We start from the raw sequence: 22,560 nt of genomic DNA, 5'->3' as shown, positions 1-22,560 counted from the left end.
TGTGGCAGAGTGAAACAAACATCACACCAGGAAGCAGAGACAAAGAGCTCTGTTCAACAAGGACAAAATATATACCCCAAGGGCACACCCCAGGGACCCACCTCCTCCAACCACATCCTACAACATTTACTTACCACTCAGTTAATTCCTATCAGGGAATTAATTTATTAATTGGATTATGGCTTTCATAACCCAATCATTTCACCTCTAAACTCTAATGCATTGTCTCACGCATGAGTTTTTGAGGGACACCTAACATAGAAACCATAATAGCACTAATAATGGCAAATTAGCTCCATGAGGGAGTATATAGGCTACTGTATTATCTTCTGTTAGTAAAGTAGTTTGCATAGTAGACTTGCCTGGGTAAATGTGCTATATCAATCTATCTGTTTGCAGTTTAGGGGTACAGAAAGAATAAAACATCTCTGTAATACCTGTCTTAAATTGTTAAAAGGTATTGTTTGAGTGATGACACCTGAGAGTAATATCACCTGTAGTTTTGAGGGCCAGGTTCCCAGCATAATAGTAAAACTTTACTTGCAAATTTACTTGTAAACTTAGACACTTTTCTTTCTCTCATGGGGTCAATCAGACAAAGCACTGGGGACTTACTTATATAGCCCATGGCCAACTAATGTTTCTTGTTTCTGATTTGATGTTCTAAGGAGTCAGCAACAGTACTTTATTAATCATGTCCCATGTCAGTGTAAGAAGTGTTCAGTGGAAGTATTCTTTTTCTCTACCTTAATGCTGGTAGCCATGGACAAGATACCAGAGAAATGGCTACAGGCCCACAATGTCTGGATTTTTTATTTAGTGTCCTCATTGCCTCAGTGAGATGAGCAGCTCACTCTTGCATACAGTTCTTTAAGGCTTTTTTTTCCCAATTAATCAAGCTCCTATTAGATTGGATGGTGGGTGAAAAATCCATGATATCTCCTGGTATTGAGCACACTGATATATGTTGTAGCTGTGAAATTAGTTCCTTGGTCACTCTCAATTACCTGTGTTGTGATATACATGGCACTCAGCCAGTTCAGTCTTTAATAGTTGTCTTTTGATTGGCTCTTTTGCTGGGAAAAGCTTGCATCTGTCTGTGTCCACACAGGTCAATGTCCATTTGGCTCTTCTATAATGTGAAAGGGCTAATATGGTATATTTTCCATAGCTTAAAATGGATGCCACCTCATTTGATATGCCCCTTGGTGGCATCCAATTATCCTGGGTAAAACTGAGAGCAGGCAAGACAGTTCTGGCATGAGGTAGCAAACTAATACATCTTTATGTGCAGCCCCCAGAATATCATAGCTGCCCACACAGTTTTTTGACCTGCATACATTAATCTATGATGAAGTCCAGTGGCATTTTCTTCTGCTGGGAATTTTTCAACTATCTTATTTTTGTCAGTTGGTCAACTTCAACATTTCCTGGAAAATGTAGAGGGCAATGCACAATCATATGGTACATTTTGACAACTTTGGTTTGGACACAATGCAAAATATTCTCCCATAGTTGCTTTCCCCCAGAGATCTTCCATTAATATTTATTGTTGTAGTTGCCACTGAGACAGACACATTTGAAGTCCTCTGATTATGTCTTGGATGTCTGTGAAGATAGTCAATGACCCACTTTTGTGAGCAATAACTAGACATACTCATATTGGCTGTTGTGTTCTTGTCCTTTGTCAATTCACAGTGCCTTGGTCACTGAATGAGACACAACACCTATCCACTCTGAGAGACTTCCTTTAACTGTTCCATTGGTATTAGAGTTTGCCGTTCTTGTACCGGTGAAGGGAGTAGAGGTATGTCTTCTGGCATTCTCATTCTTTTCTGCTACATTCATAACTGGTCCTAAAAAACTGATGAAGTCTAAGCTGAGAGGTGAGGTGTTTTCTATTTCCTCACTGGCCTTGTCATGGGAACAACTACTTAGCTCTTCCACCTCTGGCTGAAAATTATTAGTTTCGATCATCATCATGATATTCATTGACATGTTCCAGATACTGCAACTTTTATTTTATATTAATTTCATTTCATTACTCATATCTTTTAGTTTCTCTCATAGGAACACCCACTTCTCAGATCACTTTACAACCTGTTTTTTTTCCTAAACTAGACTTTTACTATAGACCTCTCAACTGACTACCCCCAACATTCCTAAAAGGGAAATCCAAACTTCTTGCCCCACATCACCCCCTCTCAGTTCAAAGCAGCCAAAGTGGTCAACATTCCTTTCCCCTTTATACCAGTAAGGGTTCCCTGAATCAGAGGGGGGTTTGAGACAGGGAAAAAGAGTGTCAGTGTAGATAATGAATGATTGGGTCAGGAAGAAGTGGGGTGATTCAAAAGGAAATAAGATGCTAATACCTCCGGAGCATTTTCCCTTCCTCCAACCTGTTGCCAAAGTCACCTGTCTCCAGAACATTTGTGGTAAGCCATTCTTATAGACCGTGGCCACCATTAGAAGATGGCACCGGCTTCCACTGTGGCCTGTGATAAACAACTCCTTTTATGGAGAGTTGGCACGCAATCCCTTACCACCCTATGAGAGAGCTCCACGTGGCGGCTTGGGATTGGGATGCAGGGGGCTTTATTAAGCTGTGCTTGGGTGTGTCGCGGGCGGGCACTAGAAGATGATACATGACTCAAGGCCTGAATAAACTGCTGAAAGAAGAATCCTGTGTCGTTTTTCCCTTGCCGGCGAGGGGTCGCGACAAACATTGTTCCTCCCAGAAAAAAGGAGGAACCTGCCCTTCAGCAGCTCCACTCCTGGGGTTTGGTCATGCAGGCAAGACCAAAGGAGGAGGTAAAACAAGAAGAGTGGAAACTAAAATCTATAAAAGGACACCTCCACTCCTTCAGGGTACCAATTCTGGACCTGCTTCTCTCAGGAAGAGTCTCTCTCTCTCTCTCTCTCTCTCTCTCTCTCTGTTTTATTGTTTAAATAAAACTTTTTGTACTTGTAAAAAAAAAAGTGTTTTCTATTCCTTGCTGCTGAAGTTATTCATCCCAGGACATAGTAATTGCTATTTGAAATACCCTGGATCTTGTGGCCTTAACTATTAATACAAAAGGACTGAGCTGGGTGCACAATTCATGGTTCAGCAGAGCATTTATTCAGCCATTGACTCAAGCCTTTAATGGACCCACTTTCCAGGTAGAAAATGAGACACTGGCAAAAAAGGGAGTCTGTGTTTATATTGGTTACACTGAGAGATAATTATTTTGACAGAGTGTGTCTAATGGAGGGTCTGGGGTCAGCATTCAGTATTTATCTCTTTTCCTCTACAGTCCCATAGTACTATCAATGGGTAATCATTTATTTTGGGGAGGATCAATGCTTTGGCTTCATCCCACAGACTGTCATTCTAGGCTTGATGGCTATTTCTTCCCCAGGGATTATCTTGTCAATGGATGATGTTTCTTCCTTTCTAGGGATTGTCTCCTCACTGGGAAAGAACGTATTGGGAAAGGATCAATGTGATCAATGTATTGCCTTCTTTCTCATTCCCTCTCCCAGACCACACTATTTGGGGGTTTGTCATTTTCTATATCTTGCATTGACCATTTGCTATCCCCACTGATGAGACAGGTGGTCACAATCTTCACTGATACTTTTCTGGTGTTGGCTCTGTGTCAAGAAGTGCAGCATTAGTGACACAAAATTTCCACAAGCTATAATATTCTTCTGCCCACTTCCCTAACTGTGATCAAAATCTAATGGGGGTCTTACGTCTCTCAATCAGCTGCCATAAGCCCCATTCAAAGCCATTCAGAGTGATATGCATAGTAAGCTCAGCAGGTTTCCATGCATCTAGTGTCTTAAGGGCCTGTATCTCTTTTGCTTTAATTTTGCTTAATTCAATGCCTCAGTATGCAGCCTGTGCAGTCTGACACTGCATTACTCATCCTGGTAGGAAAAGTCATACAGCCTAGTCCTGGAAAAGGCTGAACATATGTAATATGTTTCATTCCCAGTTCCAACAAACAGCTCCATAATTCTTCCAATAGAGGCCCTGATGCCTTTGAGCACAGGACTCTTTTCTGCATTTGGCCAGTTATTGTGAGTATTAAGAAGCAGTCCAGCTAATACAGAGTCCATACTTTCATCGGAAGCATTGTTGTAAAGTTACTCACATAAAGTGGGGTGAGCAGTTACTGAAACCATATTAGCTATATTCTATTATTCAATATAATCCCACCTACTACAATGTCCTGCAAAAGGAGTAGCCATGCAGGTACACTTCATTTCCATGGGGTATACTGTCTCATGGTGGCATGTGAATATGTCTCTGGAGTAAGGAGCAGAACTGGATCATCCTCCTAAGGCTATTCATGCTGAGTCTTTAACTTTGAGACCAATACAGGTCTAACTTTTCTTGTATCTTCATCTTTCACCTAAGCTTCTGTGTCACTCAAACTAGTAGACTTCCTGAGCAGGTTTCACATTTAAGGGTCCCAGGTTTCTCTAGTCACCAATACTCTAATATGGACACTGGGTCAAAATGTGCCCTCCCTCAGTTTAGCATGCCATGGACATTCATCTGCAAGTTCTAAGCACCACATCAACACATCCTTTCTGTCCACCTGTATTAAAATGATTTCACTGTCTAGTTTTAACTCCTCTTGTACTCTGTGGAGCTACATCCCAGTCTGTAGATAAGTTCAACACACATAGCAGGTGTTTTACTATCACTGTAAAAGCATTGTTTGTCTCCCTTTGATTCCCTACTTTGAATTCCTTTTGCTTTACTGCAACTACTTTTGATGCTAATTCCAATATGTGCAGCATTCTCTTTGCATGTTCAGGGTATTCCCACACTCATGTCGTGGTCTTCATTCTTCCAATAAGGAAGCCATCTTCAACCACATTGAGGCTTGTGGCCAGCCCAGGACTTCCCCCACAGACTCCTTGTCCTTTTCCAATTCAGAAGTCAACTCGACAGGTCTGCCTTTGTGATCCCTCCAACTACACCAACTGTTCAACCCCATGGCCACAAACACCCCAGACATACTGTTTACCTACCTTAAAGAAAAAGCTTGAAGGATTCAATGGAAAGGTTTTGGAAATTTTATTAATTACTCCTTAGCAGAAACAGGCCTGGACATAGTAGAGAATTGCATGGCACCTACAAACCTGTGGACTATATAGATTATGTCGCATGCCCCACTGAGCAGGTGACTTTAGATGTTTATGAGCACATTCTTTAACTTTACAACCAAATTCACTATTTTGATACTAATCTAATGGTTACAGATAAGGTCAATGGCCATCTCCCCCTTTTCATTTCCTACATTATGACATTCTGACAGTGTTTATCATACTTCAAACTTTCCAAGATACTGATTGTGAGTATTAACACAATCATATTAACACAATACTCTTAATCAATTTAATATATCTTAGAGTTCAAATTTCTCTCAGGACTCAGTAAATGCATTAAGTATACCGTCTTTTGTCTCTAATTTCCTCTGTCATGTGTGTGTGTGTGTGTGTGTGTGTGTGTGTGTGTGATTACATCTCTATGAAACTCTCATGTAGAGATGAGTATTAATATGAGCTCTTAATTTTTTATCTTTAAAATATGATAAACGTAAGTTGACAATATGTGAAAATGTAGCATCAAACAAGTCACAATTTTGCAATTTTTATTGTTTTGACATAGTTCAAGAGGTATTCAAAATCATAGGCAATTATTTTGATAAAAAGTACCCACTTAATATTGAAAAATAATACTAAGTTTATGATGACATCACAGAAGTTAGGTATTTGTATAATTTGCGGGGGAAGAATACTTCCTTTGGAATCCTGGAAAAGAGGGAAAAGAAGCCACGACATTTTTTTAGTACATTTGGTTGATTAATAGTTGCCTATAATGTCCTATTTGATAGTATTTTCATTTACTGAAAAACAGATCCCTTAATTAGGATCATTCATAGAGATTTCATAATGAAAAAAGATGGAAAAAAATTTAAAAACATCAAGAAATGAGTCAAAATTTAAGACTAATTGTGTTCAAACTGTGAAAGGTAAAATAAAATGTTAAGAGAAATGGCAAATAAATTAGTAAATTACATTATTAGAATTAAAAGGAGATTTACATTGAAGCTCTAAGTTGAAGGACTCTCTTGCTTTTTTAGACTAGTCATATTCTCTGGCTTGAATTTAGAGTCTAAAATAATTAAATCAGGGATGATTCTTGGAAGAAAGGAGTCCAAGAATCAGTCACTAACCAGGAAGTTGTGTTTCTGGGTACTTCCAGAAATAAACCCTAATTCAAGGAGATAAGTGTAAGATTATAGTCATTCAAGCTCACCTAAGGATGGTGATCAGACTGGTAAGGAAGTGAAAGTAGCCAAAAAGCATTAAATAGACCTTCTGTTCATCAGAGCTGATTTGCATTAGTGCACTATTCTCATTTTGACATTTTCTGCTTACTAGTATAATGATTATTTCAGATGAAAAAAAATCTCTACAGACTTCCAGATTTCGTTACAGAACTTTGTCTAATAATAGTGGTTAAATTTAAGTCTAATTGGTGGCTAAATTTATGCACTATGAAACAAATACAAATCTATTCCTTAATTAAAAAATAATATTCTTGGAGTTTGAGAGCTTGTTATCAACTTCTGAGGAAGGAATGAATATATTAGAACATTGGGGAGCATAACTGTTGTCATGGATATAGACAGAGACACATGAACAACCTCAGTTCAAACACTAGTTTTGAAGTATCCTTTATTATCTGGATGACACGGGTCAAGATGAAGGTACCCATGAATGCAGTTTCATTTCAGATTTACCCTCAGTCTGGAGATTAAGCCGTATTTTCCAAAGCAAAATACAAGTACATTGTGTTCCTCTTTAGCTTAGCGTGCTTGGTACTTTGATATTTTTCAATATTATAAATTATGACCTTTAAAGTTTTAGATAGTTTTCCATTAGTTGAAAAGTGACCTTGACATACTATTTTAAGAAATAAACTCTAGTCTATAATATTATATTCTCCTAGAATTTGACTCATTAACCTTTATGTTGTTAACACTTTTATATTTATACTGTAACTATTACTTTATAAATTTTATTTAAATTTATTTTGTTATGTCCTTACGTAAATTAGTCTTATTTATAATCCCAATGTATCAGAGTCAGAAGTCTGTTTTATATATTAATATCTATATAAAATATTTTATTAAAGTATACAAATTGAATAATTAGCAAATTAATACAAAGGCTATTTTAGTCACATCAAATCCCATTTAAAAAGGGAAGCCTTGTCATTTTCTGATGGAAGAGATTTTGATAGTTTTGTCTATCTTCATTTTGAACAACACATTAAATTTAGACATTAATTACTTGGCTCTACACTAAATACACTAAGACTCAGGCATGTGCTACATGGTCAACAAACGTTTCTTACATATATCATTTCTTGTAACACATTAGTAAAACATGAATTTAAATTAAGAAAACTCTTTTGTGATATGTATAGTACTAAATTGTTATGATATTGATAAATGCAAAACATGGTTTTTCATAGGAGCCCTTTCTAATACAGATTGTATGCTATTTACTTTTTCATAATTGTTAATTCACATGAAAAAACTTTCAGAGGAAAAAGAAGGAAAAAAAATTAAACTGTCTTAGGCAGTAATGTCAGAGCTTTCCACAGTTTTCTTAATCTCAGAGTAATATCAAAATGTACAAAGCAATTTGTGGAACACAGTGTTGACAGTAATATTAGTTACTATGCTCTGCATATACACATCTTTTCTCTCTTAACTTCCCATAATCCATTTTATGCTTTCTAAATTATTCATGAATGAAATAACAGTTTTCTGCATTAATAATGTATAACTACACCAAGAGACTATGTGAGATAAAATGTAACTGGCAAAGGAATCAAAGTTTTGGCAGCTTTTATGATACACATTCATCTAGTATTTTCTGTCATTAATCATTATGCCATCTTTGGTAGGTTACATGCTCAGGGACAGAAAGTTCACCATTGACATGCAAACTCTTACACTTTAATAAAAAATACATTTTTCCCTTACCATAGAATATTTTCCAAAAAGGAAGGGATAATTATTATTTAATTTGTTTTAGAAGTTACTACTTTAAAAACACTTTTTACAAACAACATGGCTTCATTATTCCATTTTTTTAAAACTTATATTAAGTACCTTATATGGAATAATGTTGTCAGCTAGAAGGGAAATGGATAATTTTTCTGTATAAAAATTAATTTCTATGCATAATATTCTTTATTCCTCTTAGATATAACAAAACTTTATTAAGAATAATACAAGCAGATACAAAGACTCTCCACATTCTCATACTATTTTTTTTCTTATCAATGCAACATTTAATTTTAAATTTATCAAGTTAAATACTTTAACAATATAGAACAAAATGCCTTTGCAAGAGAGCAACACTGTATTCTGAAGATGCCAAAACAAATGACATAGTAATTGTCTTCAAGGAGACTGTTTCCTATCTAATAGAAGTCCTATCAGTTGATTCTAATTAGATTATTAATATTAAGATTTAAGCTTTGACAAGCAAGTTTGATACTTTTTGTCACAACAGAGCTTGAAAATTGAAATGAGTCTTAAATGCTTTCTAATCAACTCTTCCACTTTCAGGTCTAAAATTGAATTCCATAGAAATCAATTATCACAAATATATTATTACTATTGCAACAGGTATTTATATTATAATCTTATCTATTGAATTTCCATTATGCTATATTGACTGTTCCTTCATTCTTTGCTGTGAATAAGCATTATCATCTAATCAGCTGATATTTAAGTTATCATAATAACCATGAAAACTTCCCTTCTATTACTTTACTGTAAGTAAATTACAGTACATGACAATAAATATTATTAACTTATTACGTTAACAAAATCAGATTCTACAAACTGGTTCTGTTTTACAAACAAGATTTTCTTGTACTGTGTAATGTTAAGATAAGGTCAATTTTTTTAAAAAAATTCAATTTAGAAAATTTTATTTAAAAAAAATGTTTTCTGGTACTCATATGGTAATTGTAGAGTTGTGTGTCCACTGAACAGTATGATGAAGTAAAGTTCCACTTTGACACAGTCCTCTTGACTCACCATCATCCTTCAACTGGCTTGCATTACTTACTTACATAGTCTGCTTTCTCTCTGAGGAAATTAAATTTGAGACCCCGGGAATATCAAAAAATGTAGACAAAGTGAAAATTTAAAAATGAAATCTAGAGAGAATCTCCAACATGAAACATCTTTTATGTTTCAAGTATACTTCCGATATATTTTTTTCTGTTCTGTTATATTTATACAAACTTGAAATATATCTTAGATCTTATTAATTAGGATTCCAGTCTTGTGGATATACACAATGGTGAGATTCACTGTGTTGTATTCATATATGTACATAGGAAAATTATATCAGATTCATTCAATTGTCTTTCCTTTTGCTTTCCTTCTTTCTCCTTTGTCTAATGTACTGAGTTTATATTCTTTTCCTCCTCCCCCCATATTGTGGGTTAGCTTCCACATATCAGCAAAAAGGAAATTTTTTTATGTCCAATATGTTTTTGAAAATATAGTACCTCCAAAACGTATTATCAGACTAGTTCATATTTTTAAAAAGTTATGTATTAGCTAATTACTGATTTTTATTATATACTATATTGGAAATATAGATAGAACTGTATGTCAGGATGGCAATTTTTCAATATCCAATCCATCATCTTAATCATACTAATTTTATTCAATGAATATTAACTATATACTAATTAAATAATAATATAATTAATATTTTATAGTAGTCAAATAATAAGTTGGAAATGTAAATAATAAAAATATGTATATATAATGATTGATTCCAATACAATTTACAATATTTATGATTATTAAATTACATTAAATCATTAGATCATATAGCATGTAGGCTAATGTTTAATGAAATGGCTCATTATCATAATAAATTCCATAAGTATGTACTTCATTTTTATGGCAAAGTAATTTATGTTAATTGCAAGAAATATAAAATAATTAAGTAAATAAAATGTATGACTATTTTTAAAAAGGAAAGAATACTAAATAAATGCTGCTTAAAATGAAAAATATTAGTCATTAAAATACATTGTATAAGGGGCTTTTATACATCATTGATAGGAATGTGAGTTAGTATAGGCACTAAGAAAATCAGTATGGAGTTTTCTCAGAAAAACTAAAAATGGAGTCATCATATGATCTAGCTAAAATGTTTTTCAGTATATATCCAAAGGAATTAAAGTCAGTATGTAATAGAGATACTTACATACTCATGTTTATCTCAACAAAATTCACAATAGCCAAGTTATGGAATCAGTCTAGGTAAAAGATGAATAAATAAGAAAAGAAGTGGGGTATACACACACACACACACACACATAAACACACTCTCTCTCATACCCAATGAAGTGTGTACTTTTTAATTCAGCCATTAAAAAAAAAATGAAATCCTGTCATCTTCAGGTAAATTGTCGAATTGGACGTGATCATGTTTTGATCCTAAAAAAAAAAAGGGAAAACTTACCAAAAGTAATTTAAATGAAATTAAAACACTTAGTGATTGTATATTTATTAGCAATAGCTTAAACAATCTAAACTATTTACTTGAAGATATTTTTTAAGCTAATTTGGTCAAATATTCAAGAAGCTTTGAAACAATCCTATATAAATTTTATGTGAAAATAAAAATAAAACAAATTGGATCAATGTTTTATCATATAAGATTTGTGAACTTTTTGAAGTTAGAATGTTTTAGGATTTGGGACATTACATTGCTATGAAAACTCTTTTAGAGTACCACCTGTACACTCAAAGGTACAACATGTTTAGCACACTATTGCAAGGAGAATATTACCCTATTGAAGGCTGTGTTCTTAATTATGGACTTAATATATAGCAGTAGATATTTTCCCAAGTAATCTTACAAGTGTTTTCAAATCCTATTTTTAATTAATATAAACCACGATTTTACATAGTATACTGCATTTAGGATTTTTATTATTTAAGTTGACAAAGTTTATTGTATTATTTACCACTGTGAAAAATATTTAAAAGAAATATACAGAATTATTCTTCTTGTGTACTTTGGGAATACATGCATTAATTTTATTCATTTTATGATAGGTGATCAGGGGATTTTCTCAAAGCAACAAAAATATATTGAACAAAAAAAGAGCACTGCTTTAAAAAGAGATATTAAATAAAACTTACTTTTCACTACAATCAAGTAACGTTCATAAAATAGAAATAATTTTGGATATAATTATGGGTGAGCATTTTAGAGTTAAAATTTACTTCTGTTTTAAATTAATAAGAATTCAGATGTTTTATATCATGATATAATTTGAAAACAAAATTAAGCAAATATTAGGTTATATAATACATGTGTTTTGGGAAACAAAAAAAATTTGAAACAATTATTGGCCACTTCTGAAATTTATGTTATTAAAATAATTTTTTTTAAATTTTTTTTAATATTTATTTTTTCAGCAGACACAACATCTTTGTTTGTATGTGGTGCTGAGGATCGAACCCAGGCCACACGCATGCCAGGCGAGCGCACTACCACTTGAGCCACATCCCCAGCCCTAAAATAAAAACTTTTTATTAGCCTAAAAATCCTTTAAAAATTTTCTAAAGTAATTGAGTGTTTTTCAGCATAATGTATATGAAAATGTATATCTGTTTTAAGTTTATATCATAAAAGTGTGAAATATTTTAATAGTTTTTATTCTTTTTGAGGGGTAACTTATACAATTGCAAATAAGTTTCTAAGACTTTATATTCAGTTACATCAAAGAGGATAGCATTTTTAAAATTTATGTGATAAAATGAAAGGCATTTACTTAATTTAAAGTAATTAAGTAATGTCCAGTGATAATTTCATTCACTGTAGAAAAAAAATTATGTTTTTATATATTTAGTAAAAAGAGCAGGAATTCTTTTTTAATCAGGAAAGCAAGAAAAATAGACAATTGAACATAGCATGACTATTTTCATTAAATTTGCAATATGTTAGTATTATGAATCACATTCAGAATTCAGAATTTCAAAATAGGAACATTTGCCTTTGAATATTGATGCATGGAAATTAATTTTCTTACTTATTGAGTTTTTTTTTTTAGTTTTTATTTTATCATCAAAATAATTACTATTAATATTAATAGTGATAGTGGTAGGATGTTGCTTAAATTATGTGTACCTTTGAGCAAATATCATATCCAACATTTCCAAAACTAATGTCTGTATTTATCTACTGTGGCAGGCACTATTTTAGGCATTCTTTGGCACAGATAAATATTTGTGCACACAAGGAGCTTACACTGTACTTTGAAAAGGAGGACAAAAAGATAATATAAATAACATATAACATGTATTGACTAGAAGAACTGCTAAGGGTTAAGCAAAAATGTGTCAGCCAGTCTACCAATCTCAAAATTGTATTTGATTCACTTATATTTTGTATATTTTAAATTAGCATATAAGCAGAAAAATTAAAAATTAAAATTCCAATTAGAAGACATTATAAAGTCATCTGTCCATGAGTTACTCTAAAATATTTAGGTATACAAGTAAAGATAAATGAACAAAGTAAAATAAAAACTAAAAATCTAATTTAACATTCAATAAAAGTGTATCCATTCTTTCCTCACTAATTCATATCTAAAACTTCTACTTTCAGAAAAAATGTTATGTATAATGCAATATTTTGTGGATAGATCAAATACATCTGGATATTGTTAATTTATTTATTATATGACCACAAATGCAATCACAGAATAACATTTGGCTTTTAGATACATCCATTACTATCTAAATATCTCTTGCTCTTTTTATACAATTTTGTAGCTACCTATCTACTTATCCATTTATCAATTTTTTTAAGGACTTAGCATCTGAGAATATTGTTTCCTGTACTAATTACTAAGATAAGAATTTCAAAAACAGTGACAAACTAATCAAAAAATTCATCACAATTTGAATTTGATAATGGTGCTTAACAGACCAGAATGTTTACTGTCCAGATTTTGTCTATGAGGCAAAACAAACATCTAAATTATAACTTTGTAACATCTGCTTCCTCTAGAGGGCTATTTGTATGGACTTTGACAGATGTGAGAACAGCAAAGAATGGCTGTAACAAATGAGACAACTAATAGTGCTGTCTTCAAAAAAAAAATGCAGCCAATCTGAGCTTATTGAAATGAACTCCAAATTGAGACTGAGATGATATGCACCTGTTTCTCTAAACTATTGTTCTGGAAAGAGATAATGACTTTAGAATTACTATTTTCCATCAGGTGAAATGTGAAAAAAAATCTAAAGCACAGCACCATAGGAAATTGTATTATAATAACATTTCCCTAAAAATTTCTCAATTTGTGCAAAATCATGGTGCCTGGCGAATGAGTAGTACAGGAATGAAAGTGGCAGAGAAGGATTAGGCATGTTATCTTTTTGTGTATACACATGATTGCTTTTAAATTTTGTAGACTAAAGTTCCATAATTACACATCAGAATACAAGTGAGTAGTTTTGATGCAACTTTAATATCTCAGTTACAAAAAACCTGTTGAAGCATCCTTTAAATATGATGATTGAAAATGCTGAAAACTGAGTAAAATCTTTAAGGTAAATTCATGAATCCAGTCAGTATTGAGATCATTAACATTTTTATTTAAATAAACAGTCTTACAAAGCACAGCTCATCTTCTATTCTGTGGTTTTAAAACATATCTGCAAATAATTTTATATTTTTCTCAGAAAGAATTATATTCAATGTCCCCCTCATTTGAACTTAACATGTCTTTGTGCCATCTTTAATAGCCACAATATATTCAAACTCATGCTTCATAATTTCTGAGATGAAATCAGAAGGGAGCACGTAGTTTCTGCTGGTTTCTTTTGGGATCGCTGTCCTGATAACCTCTAGTTACCACAAAAGAAGCTCAACTATGAGGCTGCCAGGTTACATAATCCATGTGGAGTAAGATGTCCCCTTAACTGTAATAGGTGATAAAAATATGTGAATTTTTTAATTTGCCTAAATATGGGGTGGCCTTTTATATATTAATAAATAACTAGAATGCTAAATATATTAGTTTGTACAATGCACATTATTAATCTTTAAATAAAAGTACACCTACCTTGTATTTAAAACAAAATATTTTTTTCTGTCTTAAGGAATTGATTGTTTTGGTTATGAATTCAGGTAACCATATTATTAGTATAATGAAACTATAATTATTAGTAGTATAACAAAACTACTTAAGTTCAATTTTACACAAAAATTCTAAACTTTTACCTTCCCCCAACAGTTAGATATCACTTCATACCTGTAAGATGACTATTGTTAAAAAGAGAACAGAAAAAGTTGTCAGGAATATAGAGAAATTGAAAACTTACACACTGTTGGTGGGAATGAAAATTAGTATAATGCTATGGAAAGAAAGAATGAAGTTTCTTCAAAAAAAAGTATGATCTAGGAAAAAATTGTTTTATAGTCATCAAAATTTTATGATATGCTCATTTGTCAGGTCTCAAAATTCAAATGACAGAAATATCATCTTTTCTTTTACCAAAATAATCTTCATTAATAATAAATGACATTAAAGATCTAGAAAATACTATCCAAGCAATAATCCAGACTCAACATGGTAAAAAATTTGCATTTATTCATCTTTGTCCCCAGTGAGCACAGATCGGTTTGATGTATCAAAAATATCCCAGATGTCACACTTGAAACAAGGCACTGGCAGGACAGCAGCCTCCTCTCAGAAAGAAGGTTCATGTTAGAAACTCACTCAAAACTTCTAAGGCAGACTCCACAGAGTGGAAAATTTGTTGTTGAGATGAATGAAAAGTGTGAAAAATCAGTTTCTTGCATGGTGTTTCAGGTGCCTTTTCACCATAGTGACCAAAAGATCCATAAAAACAACTTTAGAGGAAGAAAACTTGATTTCATGTTCACGATTTCAGATGTCTCTGTCCATAGATGGTCAATTCCATTTCTCTGGGCCTCAGGTAAGGCAGAATATCATGGCAGAATGGTGTGGAGGAGGAAAGAAGGTCAGGACATGGAAATCAGGAATCAGAGAGAGAGAGGGAGAGCTCCACAAGACAGAGACAAAATATAAATCCCAAAGTGGACTCTCTCTTCCAGCAACACTGTGCCTGCTTTCAGTTACCACCCTGTTGCTACATATTGTAGTTCAAAAGTAATCTGAGCAAGTACTCCTTGATTGATTAAATCATGTCTTAATTTTTCAATAAGTACTTAAGACGTTTTTACATATTGATGTATAAAATGAAGTAAACATTTAATCACCATTATTAAATATTAAATATATAATAGTAATTATTCACTAAACTTATTCACATCCCTACATCTCCATTTATTCAACTAATATAAACAAGATACTGAAGATACTGAAATAGTTAAAAACCCAGTGTTCCAGTTCTTACATTTTAAATAATAATTTGACTTCTCTGTAGAGTAATTCTCATATTAGTGAAAGATGGATATTTTTGTCTCTCTAGTAGGGCATATATTTTTAGTATAAACATTCATAACATAACAGATTCCTTGGTACAATGATTATATCATTGACATTGCCATCCTCAGCATTAATTTCAAATTGCTTTGTTAATTTTTGTTTGTATTATAATTCATGCTTTTTTCTATCTTATTATTGACTTTTTTATGAAATCAGAGACTGTTGATAATTTAATTGTGTAATCTTATTTCCCATCATAAAATCCTGCACTTTGTTAGGTAGACATTCCACAAAATATGATTGAAGTGCATTATTTCTTATTTAATAATAATAGATCCTATAAATAAATTAGATTTGTTTTTCCTATTTATTTATTTGTTTTAGCACCACACATAATTTTATAAAGCAATGCTTCAGTGCTTTGGTGAACTACACTCTTCAAATAGCACATTAACCTATGACAGTTACTAGTGTCATATCTTGCTATGTGGTTTCCATGGAGATAATCACATTGTTAACTATTACATTCAATGTGGTTAGCTACATGGTAAGATTCTCAAAAAAAAATCATGGTTCAAGAAAATGAAACATAAAACATACCTTAAGGCCTTCTTTAGATTTATAATACAAATATATTATGTGTTCTAAAAGATAATTTCCATTAAGAAAAATTTGTCTCATATTATCTTTTCTATAATTATAAAATGTATTATAGGTTGTAAAACCAAATGCTTAAAATAAGTACTTATTTTCTCCTTGGCAGAGAAGTAAAATTATTTCATTTCCATTACATTCTAAGCAGAAGGGGAAATACCTTACATTATGAACATCAGTTCTATTCAATTGGTTCCATATATTCTTTAAAAGTTACACAAAATTTACTGTAAAAAAAAGGCAATGTGAAGTCTTTCATGTCTTGCTTTACTTTACATCTATCAAACTGTTGCTTCAGTAATTTTTCACACATTGACATTTCACATGGTTAATGAAAGTATATACCAACTCAATGAACTGCTCAAAAAAAGTTTATTGTTTTGTTTGGAATATGTCATTTTTTTGGCTTGGACATCTTACATCATTCTAAAGTGATTAAGTTATAAAAAAGCCTTATAATTAATTTATGTGCTTTTTATCTGAAGAGAGAAAATTAAATTAAAAGTTAATTTATATGATACTATTGTTTATATTTCCCATTTTATTTGGAAATTAAAATTTTAATGATATTTTCTTTTTTGTACAATTTAAATGGATCAACAATTGTTTAGACAAGTTTGAGTGGCAGTGGAGTTGGGATTTAGAAAATGTATACAACACAAAGTATAGAATATCTTTAAGATCTGGAATAAAAATTTGAGATATATACTCTGCAGGGTGGGGTAAAATGTAGTGAACGGTTACCTGATTAGATACAAATAATGCTGTCTTTCTTTCAAGAAGAAAGTGAAGAAAAATACAAATAGAAGAATACAGAGTTTTATGTAAAACTGCAATGAAATGAAAATAGGTAAAGAGACAAAACACAGAGTTTGAATTTAGTTCAAACCAAAATTAATGTCTTGAACTGACCTATAAACTTAACCCCATCAATCTCCTACCTCATGTAATTATATTTTAAAATTATAGTTTACTCATGTTTCCCTAACTGTTACATTATCAATCTATGGGGGATTTGAACAGTATTTAAATTTGCATGTGCAGTTTTGAAAATATTAAGATAAACTATATTTCCAAAAGTTCTGAACAGACACTCTGTACCCATTAAGCATTACATCTACATGTTCCTATTCCTTAGGGGACAGCAAACTGTTCTTTCTGTTTCTACTATTTAACTTCCAGTTTTGGTTTCAGCTTTATATCTTCAGCTATCACCTTCTCAGGGGCAGCCCACAGAATCACAACACTGCTGCACTCTGATTGGCCTCCCAAGTTTTCTTTGAAATCTTGGTGTAATTCTCCATTACTCTCTAAATCCAGCACACTGCATTCCAGAACCAAAACCACATGGATTATGCCAAGTTCTGCTACCAGGTTGAGCAGTAGCCACATTCTCTTGCACTGATTTCTCAGTATTTGGGCTGCTAAGCACAGTGAAATTAATTTAAGGGAAATAGTTTTCTAGGCCCCATAATGTAATTAGGAGTACCCACTTGGTCTCTTGAAGGAGTTCTTCTTTCACATTCTTGAGCCTGCAAAAGATGTGGTCATGCTGATTCCTGAGGTGACTTCAAGCCATCTTTCCTGTTGTCTCTGTGCAAAATACTTAGCATCTTTTTCATTGCTGTAATCTTTTCAACAACCATATCTTCCTTGCACCCAGTTTTATAGGTATTTGGGGGGGACAAATTTCAAGTTTTAAAAATCTTTCTGCTCTGGTTTCTGTTCTAAAATCTCACAGGAAACCTGGAAAAAATATGCCATAAATATCCATGCCATTTCCTGAATGCTGTGCTGCTCTGAAATTTTCTTTATCAGATTAATTATTTCATCACTTTTACACTCAGTCTTTACACAAAGTTACAGAACATGAGTAAAACATAGACAAGGTTTTTTTTGTTTTGTTTTTTTCCAGAATATAACATAAGTGACTTCTAACTCAATTCCCAATGGATCCTCTTTCACCTCTGGAACTTTGTAAAAAGACTCTTTACTATTCACATTTCTATGAGCATTGTGGTTTTTCTCAGGTCCCACCAGAATCATCCACTAACATCTGCTTACAACATTCTAAGGCTCCTCCAGACTGCATATCCAAACATTTCTCAAATTCTTTCCATAAATAATTTCACAAATCTTCTGAACAACAGGTCAAGTTAGTCATAGCCATGTCCTTAGCTCTTGGTACCAATTTCTGTGTTAGTTAGGTTTTCATCACTGTGACCATAATACCCAACAAGAACAACTGAGAGAAAGAAAAGTTTATTTTGGGTTCATGTTTTCAGACTTTGAGTCTGTGGTTGGCTGACTCCCTTGTTTTGGGAACTAAATGAAACAGAAATTCACAGTGGAGTTCAGAAGGTCACAGGGTGAGGCAGAGAAAAGCTACACCGCTATTGGTGGCTTGGAAGTAGAGAGAGCAAGGGAAAGAGGCTATAGGGATGATAAACCCTTCCTGTGACCCCCTTCTTCAGTTTCAACCCACCTGCCTAGAGTTACCACCCTGGTAGTCCACTCAAACTAGGATAGACTGATTAGTTCATATTTCTTAATTTAATAATTTTACCTGTTAACACAGCAGCTTTTTTGGATACTTCATATCAAAACGACAATAGTCTATGAGTGCCTTTCCAGAAAGATTAGCATTAAATCAGTATTTTGAAATAAGACAATCCTAGCTATTCTGGATAGTAATCATTCAATCTGTCAAGGACCTATATAAAGAAAAATACAGAGGCAGAGCAAATTTGTTTTCAGTCTTTGAGTTGAAACATTTCTCTTCTCCAGTCCTTGGACATTGTCCCTGCTGTGACTTGAACCTGTGAATACAGAAGAGGTAGGTTACACTCCATAAAAACTACTTGAACTGTGGCAAACTAACAGAAATCTGGGAGATATGTAGTAATGGATATTAAGGGTGTGGGATAATAGAGCAAAAAATATAAACTTAGATCAGGCTGAATGTACGAATAAGTTACAACTAGCCAGAGATTCTGCATTTAGTGTTGCAGGTCTGATTTTTAAAAGGGTGCTGACAGTTCATTAGATTATGAGAATGGTAACCTAATTAGTCTGTCCTAGTTTGAATAGACTAACTGGCTGGTAATGGTAGACTAGTGAGACATGGCTGGAGGATGTGGGTTACTGAGTTGTATCTAGGAAGAGTTAATCTTCCCTGTGGCCCTTTTCTATTTCTTTCTCTGCTTCCTGGTTTTCATAAGCCAACCAATTTTCCTCTTGACCACAATGCTTGTTTTAATCAGCCTTTTCACTGCTGTGACTAACAGACCTGATCAGCACAATTGTACAGGAGGAAAAGTTTCTTTGAACTCTCATGGTTTCAGAGGTCTTGGTCCATAGAAGGCTGGCTCCATTCCTTGGGGCTCAAGGTGAGACAGAACATTATGATGGAAGAGTATAGCAGGGGAAAACAGCTTACATGGTGATCAGGAAGCAAAGAGACACAGTTTCTATTCTCCAAATACAAAATATATACCCCAAAGCCATATCTCCAAGTCCCACCTCCTCTAGCCACTCAATTAATCCCTATCAGGGGATTAATTCACCTATAGGGTTAAGGCTCTTATAACTTAATAATTTATGCTCTGATCTTCTTGCTTTCTCACATGTGAGCTTTTTGGGGACACCTCATATCCAAACCATAACAATGCTTCACCTCACCTCAGGCCCAGAGCAATGGAATTGTCTGACCCATACACAGCCCCTGAAACTGTGCGCCCACAATAAGCATTTCCTCTTCTATGTTTTCTTGTTGGGTATTTTGATCACAGCAATAAAAAGCCAATTAACTCACAAGTCGAAAGAATGACCTATTCTGCACCACAGCATTTCCTCTGTTTATGGAACTAATTTCACAGCAAAACTTGTAATGGACCACATGCTCATGGAATTCACTGGTCTTACCATGTTGTAGTTTTTTTGAAACATCCGGCTTGAAAAAAATGGTAGAATGATACTTCAAAATTTGAATCTAATGCCAGCTATCTAGTAATATCTTACAAGGGTGAGGCAAGAGTCACTAAAAGACTATATATGTTACAAATCTAGATTTAATATATGGTACTGCTTCTGTAGAAACTAGAAATCTGAGTATGTGTATCCAGTCTTTGGTTACTTTATTTTATTTTATTTTATTTTTTTTTGTCTGACTGGCTGTTGTATCCATTATGAAAAGTGAAATATTGGATCCTCTGATTATTGTATTACTTTTTTAAAAATTTTAATTATATCAGCTTTTGTTTCACATGAACAGGTTTGTTGTTAGGTAAAAATATACTTTTAGTTCTATACTTCTTCTTATGAGTCTTAACTTTCTTTCTACACTTACCCAATATAAATATTTTGATTGGAATATAATCTAACTTTCCCTAAGTATTTTAATATCAAACTTAGCAATGTTGACTAATTTGGGTGATGATCAACTTTATGTGTGGAAATATATGAACATATCCATAATAAACTTTAAAATATCTTCTAGATCTTCTGAGTAGTTTCATCACATTTGTTAAATAACAAGTTGGTTACTATAAAATTCCAAGTGATGTTTAACCTTAAAACTCTTATTTAATAATTATTTAATATTTATTGTTTTTAATTGACTCATTACTTTCTTATTTGTATCATTTAATTTAATCTTTTAAAAACTTTGTTAGGCAACAACTCTTACTAAATGAATAATTTTTTAGAGGATACTATTTAACACACAGCTACAGTTACTAGTTTAAGACCACACTTAAATATTGGAGATAATATCACTATGATCCACAGTATCATATCCTGAGGGCAAGAACATAAAATCACCATCCAAGAGTTTAGGATATAAACAGAAATGTAGAAGGATAAAGAGTAAGACCTATGGTGAAAGTATGAGTTAAATGAGTACACCAGTGAACACATTGAAAGTGATCAGTTTGATTTTCAGAATGCAGATTCAAGAACTTTAAGCTATTGGACATAACACACCTGGATGAATTTTTCAACATTTGATACCAACACACAGAAACTAGTTCACTAATCCAGAATCAGTGTCCCAAGAGCTGGAATCACAATCTAAAAAGTAATTGATTATAATGTTGATACATGTGGTACAGATTGGGCTGTCTTTGCAAGAGGAAAATAATTACTCATACATTTAATGGCTAGCAGAGCAGATGTACATTTAATGCAGCATGGTTATATAGTAAACAGCACAATGCCCCTCAAAGGTGTCCACTTTCTTTTCCCAGGAGAAGATATACTACCTATCTTGGCAAAAGACACTATGCAGATCTAAGATTAAGGATATTGAGGTATATATGTTATCCTGGATTATCAGAATGGTCTCAGTCTAATCCATGAGTTCTTCAAAGGCAAAGAGGTGGCATAAGTTTAGATCACAGTTGTGACACAAGAAAGAATTGGGCCTTTTTGCTTATTTTGAAGACAGAGTAAAGGGACCAAGAGTCAAGGAATGATTAGGGCCTCAAGAAATTGGAAAAGGTAAAACCTGGAATTATTGCCTGGAGCTTCCAGAAAGAAATGGATCCTGATCACATTTATGTGGGATTTTTGACTGGAAGAACTCCAAGGTAATACATTTGTATGATTATAATCCAGTAAATTTGTTATAGCAGCAACAACAAAAAATCTACAGATTGGAAAGAAGGGGTTTTCTTTGAATGAACAATTCAATCATATATCAAACCTTTAGAGTATTAAATGATAGTATGCCAAATAGTTAATTATTTATTAATTATTCAGTGTATTCAAAAGTAACTAACCAAGTTGATTTCATTGAGAGTTATTGGGAGATGATAGTTGAGAAGACAGGATTATAGAGAATGAACAAAAAAAAGTCAGTTAAATTTTCTGAACATTTGAAACAGAATTTAGGTTTAAAGTCAGAATTATTGTTAGCTCTAGAATTTATACTCATTTAGGTAATTTGGCTATCCTGATCTCTGAAATTCATATAAACTGTGTATTCTAGGAAAACTTCTGGTTCTTCAATTGTTTTTCACATAAATTAGAATATATTCTTACTAATAGAAATATAAAAACCAAAATGAGGACACAAGAAATCTCGTTTTTATATTGCTTGTCAATTCATTCAGTATGTTTTGATGTACACTTGGCATTCATAAAATATGTTATACTAAAATGATCTTTATCTTTGCCTCAAGTTTGAAAAATGTTTTGTTAGAAAAGCTTTAGTCAAATACCTATGCTGATATAGAACCTCAAACAGGACAGTTGCAATAAGGGTAAACAAAAGTTATGAGAAGGAACAGGGAGGTTATTCTATTCTTAAACTTGGGCTTGAGAGTAAACATCAAAGAGTTCTCCAATAAATA

The sequence above is a fragment of the Marmota marmota genome, unplaced genomic scaffold (assembly GCF_001458135.2).
Source record: "Marmota marmota marmota unplaced genomic scaffold, marMar, whole genome shotgun sequence".
Lineage (NCBI taxonomy): Eukaryota > Metazoa > Chordata > Mammalia > Rodentia > Sciuridae > Marmota > Marmota marmota.
The sequence above is the reverse complement of the archived record's forward strand: the minus strand, read 5'-3'. Positions refer to the sequence as shown.